Source organism: Rousettus aegyptiacus, unplaced genomic scaffold (genome assembly GCF_014176215.1).
Source record: "Rousettus aegyptiacus isolate mRouAeg1 unplaced genomic scaffold, mRouAeg1.p scaffold_m13_p_2, whole genome shotgun sequence".
Lineage (NCBI taxonomy): Eukaryota > Metazoa > Chordata > Mammalia > Chiroptera > Pteropodidae > Rousettus > Rousettus aegyptiacus.
Window position 1 is genome coordinate 139613523 of NW_023416295.1, and position 9930 is coordinate 139623452.

The window sequence follows — 9930 nt, forward strand, 5'->3', positions numbered from 1 at the left end:
TAAGAAAATTGCCAGATTTTTTCTATTGGATATAATTCTAGAAAAAAATTGTGGATCAAAAATATATACATATTTAATGTACATATTACTAAAACAGTTACAGCAATTAAAATTATGAGAATTCCCCTTTTCACATATCTTTATCTAAATTGAAAATTATCATTTTATATCTTTGCCAAGTGAAAACTGATGTATCATGGTTATTTTACATTGCATTAATCTAGCGCATTTCAACAATTTTATGCATGTATTCACAATATGAATTTTTTCATTGTTTATTCATATCCTTTACCCATATTTCTAATGATATCTTTGAGTATTTTTGAAAGATAAATATAGTTGGGGCATGCTAAATAGATTGAGGCATGTGTGTTGCCTGAATGCAACTGAAGGATAAGATTTCAAAATTACGAATCTTCATTTGATTTGTATTGGTATAAAGCTGTGGCTTGTTGTTGTTGTTGTTGTTTTCCCAAGCCCATAGTGATATTGTGGTCAAAAGAACAAAATAGCTGAAGTAATTTCAGTTTTTAATCCAAGTCTTTTATTTCTATTTCTTGAACACTATGAAGGAAAATGGATACATACATGCCTAATAATATTCATTAAAAATTTCTTTTTCCTCTCTCATCTATGCTCTTACTTTAGTATCATTTGAGCCTATTTCTCTCTTCAAAGCCATCTATAAATTCCTCTTCTCCTAGTCCAGGTAGTTTTTGTTACTATCTTCTCCTTCTCTATCACTACTATTTATCATATTTTGGGAAAATATAATTAAAAAGAAAATCTCCTGCCAACTCAGATAACCTCTCCACAAAGGTAGAAAAGAAAGAAAACAGTTTTATTATCAAATAAGCATGAAACCAGAATGTTATAGATATCATAGGCAATCCACTAAGAAACTGCAGACAGAAAGAAATCTCACCCTTTCATATGACCAGGCAGATTCAACCCATTGCATACATGTTCCCAAGCTAAACAATAACTAGTCTCAAGTCAGAGAACTTGAGAGCACAATTTGTCACTCACGGTCCATCCTAAATTCACTTGGTAATTGAGGCAGCCATCTGTGTTCAATCATTGGCTTTATCCAGAAGGGAAACAAATTTTTCATATTTTTTATGGCAGGATGTAATTTTGGAGTGAGGCACCCATGAAAGCTAGGCTTCTACCATCCCACAGAAACTGAGAGATGAGAACACTATTTTCTTTAATGATTCCATTTCAAAGAGATGGCTCCCAAGTCCTTGAGAAAGACATTCCTTGGTTGTAATGCAGGCAAGAGGTTATTTTAATTCTAAAAAGGTTTATGTATATTCCAAGGGCGTGATTACGAGTTTTCTAAAGGAAATGTTCTGAAAGAAAAGAAGGGGACAATACATTAAGAAGACATAATCCCTTACCAAAATATATAAAGCAACTATTAGCAGAACTAAAGAGAGAAAGTGACAAAAACACAATTATTGTACAGGACCTAAGTACTCCATTTACAACTATGGATAGATTATCCAAACAGAAAATCAATGAGGAAACATCAGCTTTAAATGACACATTAAACCAATTGGACATAATTAACATTTACAGAGCCTTTCATCCAAAACCATCAGATTATACATTCTTCTCTAGTGCACATGAAACAGTCTCAAGAATAAACCATATGCTGAGATGCAAAACTAGCCTCAACAAATTTAAAAGACTGAAATCATACCAAGCATATTCTCTGACCGCAGTGCTTTGAAACTGGAGATCAACTGGAAAAAGAAAGCAAGAAAAACCACAAATATGTGGAGATTAAATAACATGCTACTAAAGAATGAATAGATCAAAGAAGAAATAAAAGGAGAGATCGAAGATCCATAGAAACAAATGAGAATGAAAATACAACATATCAAAACTTATGGGATACAGCAAAAGTGGTAATAATAGAAAAGTTCTAATAATATTATTATGGGTCTATCTCAAGAAACAGGGACAATCCCAAATAAACAACCTAATGCTACATCTTAATGAAGTAGAAAAAGTCAGAAAAAGGAAGAAAATAATCAATATTAGAGCAGAATTAAATGATATTGAAACAAAAAGATAAAAAAAATTAATGCAACAAAGAGCTGATTTTTTGAAAAGATTAAAAAAAATTGACAAATCCCTGACTAGACTCATTAAGAAGAAAAAGGAAAGGACACAAATAAACAAAATCAGAAATGAAAGAGTAGTAACAATGCATACCACAAAATACAAAGGATCATACAAGAATAATATAAAAGACTATGTACCACCAAATTCAATAACCTAGAAGAAATGGACAAGTTCTTAGAAATATACAACCTTCCTAGACTGAATCACAAAGAGCTGGAAAATCTAAGACTGATCAACAGGAAGGAAATTGAAACAATCATCAAAAATCTCCAAAATTAGAAGTCCAGGACCAGATGGCTTTATTAGTGAATTCCACCAAACATTCAAAGATGATTTAATACCTGTTTTTCTCAAACTTTTCTCAAAAAAAATCGAAGAAGAGGCAATACTTGCAAACTCATTTTATGAAGACAACATTACCCTTATACCAAAACCTGGTAAGGACAATACACACAGAAAAAAAAACTATAGACCAATATCTCTGATGAATACAGATGCAAAAATCCAAACGATATACTAGCAAATCATATACAACAATACATTAGAAAAGATTATGCATCACCACCAAGTAGGGTTCATTTCAGGGACCCAAAGATGGTTCAACATATGCTAACCAAGCAATATGATACACCACACGAACAAAATAAAGGATAGACATCATATTATTATACCAATAGATGCAGAAAAAGCATTTGACAAGATAAAGCATCCATTTATGATTAAAGCAGTTAATAAGGATAGAAGGAAAGTACTTCAACATAATAAAGGCCATATATGACAAACCTTGAGCTAACATCATACTTGATAGTGAAAAACTGAAAGGTTTTCCTCTAAGATCAGGAAAAAGACGAAGATGTCTTTTCTCACCACTCTTGTTCACACATAGCATTGATAGACAGAGCAATCAGGTAAGAGAAAGAAATAAAAGATATCCAAATTTGGAATGAAGAAGTCAAATTGTCACTTTTTACAAAAGATGTGATTCTTTATATAGAAAACCCTAAACTCCACCAAAAATCCATTAGAAACAATAAACAAATACAGTAAAGTTGCAGGATACAAAAATCCATTGTGTTTCTATATACTAACAATAAAATTTCAGTGTACAAAAATCCATTGTGTTTCTATATACTAACAATAAAATTTCAGAAACAAAATTTAAAAAGCAATTCCTTTTGTAATTGCAACAATTCCTACCCCTAGGAATAAACTTAACAAAGGATGTAAAGTACCTACACACTGAAAACTACAAGACATTATTAAAAGAAATAGATGGAGACACAAAAAAATGGAAAGATGTTGTGTGTTCAGGGATTGAAAGAATCAATATAGTTTAAATGGTCATATTACTCAAAGCAATATATAAATTTAATGCAATCTCCATCAAAATCTCAATGGCATTTTTTAAAGACATAGAACAAAAAAATCATCAGATTCATATGGAATCATAAAAGACCCTGAGTAGCCAAAGCAATCATGAGAAAAAAAAGAGATATCACACTGCCTGACTTCAAATTATACTACAAAGTGACAATAATCAAAATAGTATGTTTTTGGCAGAAAAAAAAAAAAAACAGACAAACCAATGGAACAGAACTTAGATCCCAGAAATAAATCCACATATATACATGCAAATAATTTTCAACAAAGGATCCGAAAACATACAATAGAGAAAAGAAAGCCTCTTCAATAAATTGTGCTGAGAAAATTGGAAGACCACATGCGAAAGAATGAAATTAGACTGCTATCTGTCACCATACACCAAAATTAATTCTAAATGGATCAAAGACCTAAATATAATAATAAGACCTGAAACAATAAACTGCATAGAAGAAAACATAAGTACTAAACTCATGGACCTTGGTCTTAGAGAAGATTTTATGAATTTGACCTCAAAGGCCAGGAAAGTAAAAGCAAAAATAAATGAATGAGACCATATAGAACTAAAAAGCTTCTGCACAGCAGAGAAACGATCAACAAAACAAAGAGGCAACCAACTGAATGGGAAGTGATATTTGCAAACAGTGCCTCTGATATTGGGCTAATATCCAAAATATATAAAGAACTCAACAGCAAAAAAATCAAACAATTCAATTGAAAAATGGATAGAGGACTTGAACAGACACTTTTCCCAAGAAGACATACAAATGGCCAATAGATATATGAAAAAACACTCAACTTCTCTAGGTATTAGGGAAATGCAAATCAAAACCACAATGAGATACTACTTCACGCCTGTTAAAATAGCTATTATCAATAAGAAAAGTAATAACAAGGGTTGGAGAGGTTGTGGGGAAAAGGAACCCTCATAAATTGTTGGTGGGAATGTAAACTGGTACGTCCACTGTGAAAAACAGTATTAGGTTCTTAAAAATATTAAGAATAGAATTACCATAGGCCACAGCAATCCCTCTTCTGGGCATATACCCCAAAAATTTAAAAACATTTATCCATAAAGATATATGCACCCCAGTGTTCATAACAGCATTATTCACAGTGGCCAGGACATGGAAGCAATCAAAGTGACCTACAATAGATAATTGGCTAAAGAAGCGGTGATACATATATACAATGGAATATTACTCAGCCATAAGAAGAGATGGAATACTGACATTTGCAACGCATGGATGGATCTTGAGATAATCATGCTAAGCAAGAGTAGTCATCAGACAGAAAAAGTTAAGAACTATATGATTTTACTCATATATGGGATAACAAAACAGAAGGCAAGCAACAAATAAATAAGACAAAAACTAATAGACATAGACAACAGTTTAGTGGTTACCAGAAGGAAAGGGAAAGGGGAAGTAGATGGGGTAAAGGGGGTCAAACATACAGTGACTGAAGGAGGTTTGACTTTGGGTGGTGAACACAGAATGCAATATACAAATTATGTATTATCGAATTGTCCACTTGAAACCTATATAATTTTATTCACCAGTGTCACCTCAATATATATAATTGAAAAAAGAAAAGAAGTGGGGGGTGTTTGTTTCTTTTTGCACCAGAAAAAAAGAAAATGTATATTTTGTTTTTTCTTTTTTGTTTTGTGTATACCCTTATGTATGCAAATAGGCTTAACTTCACTCAGCCTGGCAACACTAAAACTTTTTACTGAGGGCAGGGAAGACTAGGCCAGAGTCCTCTGTAGTGAAAGGGCAGAGGAATATTTCACTGTCTCTAGGGAAATATCCCTGAGGTGATTAAATCACATTTATTCAGTGCTCTCAAGTTCCAGTCATACTTCTACAAATTGTTAATTGCTCTGGAAGCAAAGTAATTTAACTTTTACGAATCTCAGTTTCCTTGTGAAAAAAAAAATGAGAGGATGGTTATTTATGTAGCTCTTTCCAACTTTGGAATTCTGTTTTTCATGAGCTGCATGTACACAGCAAAAAAAAAAAAAAAAAAAAAAAAAGTATGAAGTATTCAAACAGGTGCCCAAGCAAAGGCTGAAGTCACAAATTTCCAGAAAATTGAAACATAACTTCAAATAATGCAGAGAAGCTGCTGAGAAGGTAGAGAAGCAGAAGGACCAGGAACTCTCATCTAGAACATTATGAAGCAATTCACACAGAACCACCAACAGCCCTAAAGCAAAGGGCACAAGCATTGCTGGGAAATGATTACCAAAGCTCTGTGCACTAAGTTCTGCTAAGTCTCATCCTTGACCTTCCAGCCATACTTGAAAAATCACCAATCCAATCATCTCACATATGACGATAATGACATCTAAATTATAAAACTATTTTAAGTGCTAAAACTTTAAATGCTCAAATTTTATAGATTAAGGGTTGTTCTGCTCGTTATTTACTAATTTGTCAATATATCTAAATAATGTATATGTCGAATATATGTCGGTAGGTATCTCATTGATCTATTGCACGATAATGCTACATAAAAAACAACCACAAAACCTCGGTGGCATATGATAGACATTTATTTAGCTCATCAGTCTGTGGATTTCAGCTGATCAAGCTGAGCTCATGCATGGGTGTATAGGCCACTAAGGATCAGCTGATATAGGACTCCTCAGCTGAAACAACTGGAAGGACACAGCTCTGCTCCACACATCCTTATCATCCAGAGGCTAACCTGGGGACCCTCCTCAAGATGAAGCAAGAGCAGCAAGTAAAGTCTTCCTCCCAGCCTCTGCTTGTTTGCTTTGCCAAGTCTTTGGGTGACCAACTTGTTCTGGTTTGCCTGGTCTGTCCCACATCCAGGAAACCTCCTCAGCTCAGGCTAAACCTGGGTAGTTGGTCACTCTACAGCATCCCATGGGACAAAGCAAGTAACTTAGCCTAGCCCCAACTCAGAGTAGAGAGGGCTCTGCAAAGTTACATGGCAAAGAGCATGGATAGAGGAAGTCATTAGTATAATCAATCGGTCTACCACACAAGGTTTTTAATGGCTTGCTACCTCAGTGTTCTGTTCTTGAGTTTCCAATAAAAGGATCCACAGGGATGGATTCTTGTCTCAAGCCTATGATTCCACCTCAGGTGGAATGCAACTCTAGCTTGACCTCTTAACTGGTAAGCTGTGGCTTTTTAATTGCAAAAACAAGGCAGTACAAAAATTCTTTACTTGATACAGTAACTGTTTTGTCCCAGTAAAATCATTTTCAGACCTATAGAGATAAGACCTTAGACATTCCTTCTCAATAACATGTCAAATATGTCCTAGCTTAACCTATCAATAATTTTCTTATTAACAAGAAAACTACTAGAGCTCTACAGTATACCTCCCAATTAAATAACTTTACATTTGACCTAACGTATAGACTAATTACCAAAGGTACATAGACCATTCAGTCACACACACACAAAAAAGTACCTCTACCCTTATGGTCAAAGCACATGATGTGGCATTAAGCAAATATTCCTTGTTAATATTACAGAGAAAAAAGAATATTCGACATTTTAAAAAAAACTCTAATATTCATTTTTGATCCATCCAGTTGTTGTTTCAGCAAATGGAAAGACTAATCAGCTCCACATCTGAGCATTTTTTTCTTGTTTCTTTTCTTACTAAAAGCTCTATTTCCCACAAGGATCTCACAGAACTTCTTTTAGAGAAAATAATATCATTAGTCATCTAATTTGGACTGGATAACATTATGATATATCATATTATCCTCACAATAACCTCACACAATTTACTATTATCCATCTTTTTTTTTTCTATTTCAGAAACTTAAAAATGAGAAAATTATGATCTTGTTCCTCAGGATCATTCTGATCCTACCTTCAACTGTCCTTAAGTATTTAATGATTGTAACTCAAGGAAAGAAGATAATGTGTTCCATGGAATAATTCTTGATGACCATATTTCTCAAATATAAGCAAGACTTACCTGATAAATCTATAAGAATAGATGAGGAAAATGTGCAAACTTCTATGCAGCTCAGGGATTTTGTCATGTCCCATAATCTTCAAGCTTTTATAGCAATTAAAACTAGCTCCTCATATGTCTGTCGATTCACATATTGGGACTAAGAATATTGTTCACTTAGCTAACCATCTCCACATTCAATATCTACAGTATTGACATGAAATATGCTACTCATTTGTTCCAAGGAAAAAAGTAATATATTCTATCTTTTCCAAAATAAAGTCAGACAAATGAGTAAATTATAATAAAACTATAAAAACAGATTACATATATTATCTTATATATTATATATAAAATATATACTTTATATATTTTATCATGTGTATTATATAAAATTGCATATTTTACTGTTATATATAATTATGGATTATATTTTTATTTCATTATATATAAAAGTTATAACAAGTTATAACACCTCAAATCAGTGAGGAAAAAGTAGACAAGTCAACAAGTGGTATTAAAAATCTATTTAACCTTATGCAAGATTAAATTCTAGAATGATTAAAGATTTAAGCGTCAATATGAAAAATAAATAGTACTTGGTGAAAATATAGGAAAATGTCTGCAAATATCAGGTAGGGAAAGATTTTATCATATAAAATCATAATATGGAAACCATATAAGATAGGCAAGAAAAACAGCAATGTTCTTTCTACAAAGTTACTGTTAAAAAATAAATGTTACCAAAAATGAAGGAGGGCTCTGAAGTTTTCATCACCGTATCCCATTGCCTCCAGTATACTGGCATAGCTATCTGGCTGCATGGTGATGAACGGATGGGTCAGAATAGACACATCCAGATACAGATTACTGATTGTGTGCTAAACACCATACCGGGTTCGGGGAATGCAGAGATGATTCTATTCTCCGATGAAAGAACTCAGAATCTTGTGAATCAGATAGATTCCTGCTGATAATACAGAAAATGTGGTAGCAATGAGTTTTGGACAGGCAAGGAAACTCAGAAAGTACCAGCCCTAAAACTGGGTTTAACTTCTTGGAGAAAGATATGTATCAGAGGTCCTGGAAATGATGAGAGTCAGACTGAAGACCTAAAGACAGATCTGCTTAGATTTTAATCTACTCATGTGTATGCTAGAGATAGTCCTGTGATCCTGACAAATGGCTTGTTTTCCCTTAACCTCAGCAGCCTCATTTGTAAAATAAAGGTCTCAAACTAACTAATCCTTAAGGTCATTATACTGGCCTGGCAATCGGCTTCCAAATCAAATGTCCAGGCTATAGGTCACACTATAGATGAATCAATCATATGTGGTAGAACTGTTTTAGTTTTGCTCTGTAAGTTTTTCCTGAGCCAAACTATTTCTAGATTTGACTATATCTATTTCTCACCTGGGGGGCTAGGAACTCATGAAAAATTCTCATAAGATTTCATGGATCTTTTGCGCTCAGGTTTGCATTCTTATAAAGAGATTTGCCTTCTTGCGTAACTCCTTTGAAATTTTTCTTTTACAAATTTATAAGTATATAGCTTCTCAAAGACTCCTGAGTAAGAAAACTAGGAAGTTGCTTTCCTTAGTGCATATGCTGTGTAAAATGAAAAGAGCATTGGCCTGAGAGTGAAGAGGGCTGGATCCTTGTTTTAGTAGTTACTAGACTGTACAGCAGCAGCCAGTATCTTACACAAAGCAGGCATTCAGTAAATGCCTATGGAATTGAATTAGAGCTGCTGGGCCATTATTGTGAAAGATTTTGATGTTGTAACACTACCACCTAGTGGGAAGTCTGATCAGAAAAAAATTCAAGATATTCCCAAAATTCTTTCGAGCACCTCTGAATGAAATATGAGGGTCCATTTTTAAATAACAGCCAAATGATAAGGCAGCCTTCCTTGTAGTATGACCTTTGGTGTCACAATATATGAGTAGGTGATACGTGAGAAGAGACGTTCATGGTCAGGTAATTTTGGGTAACCCAGAGTAAAATAAAAATAACAAGCTTTTTTAAATGTGAGGCTTCTCAACAAGGCATTTAATATTCTAATTTGCATTTTGCCTATCTAAGGAAAAGAATTTTCAATATATTCTAAATTATACGATGCCCTTTTTTATTCATCTTCTTATGTTTTTGAAATCAAGGGTTTGACTTATAATTTATGTGTATATTTAATGTAGATATAGGCTTTTCTCCAAAAGTTATTAAATCAATGGCAAGGTGCACAATTTCACCTATACTTTCATTGAATATATATATATAAAACAATATGCATATTTCATCACTTTTATTTAAATATTGGTCTCTCTCTTTTTTTTTTTTTTTTTTTAGTGTCTCAAAAGATTATACTCCACATAACACATTCCTATCAGAGAAAATAAAAATTGTTGATCTACTTATATTGGAATGGGTATCATGAAAAATTGGTCAGTCCTGCCCTTACTTTGT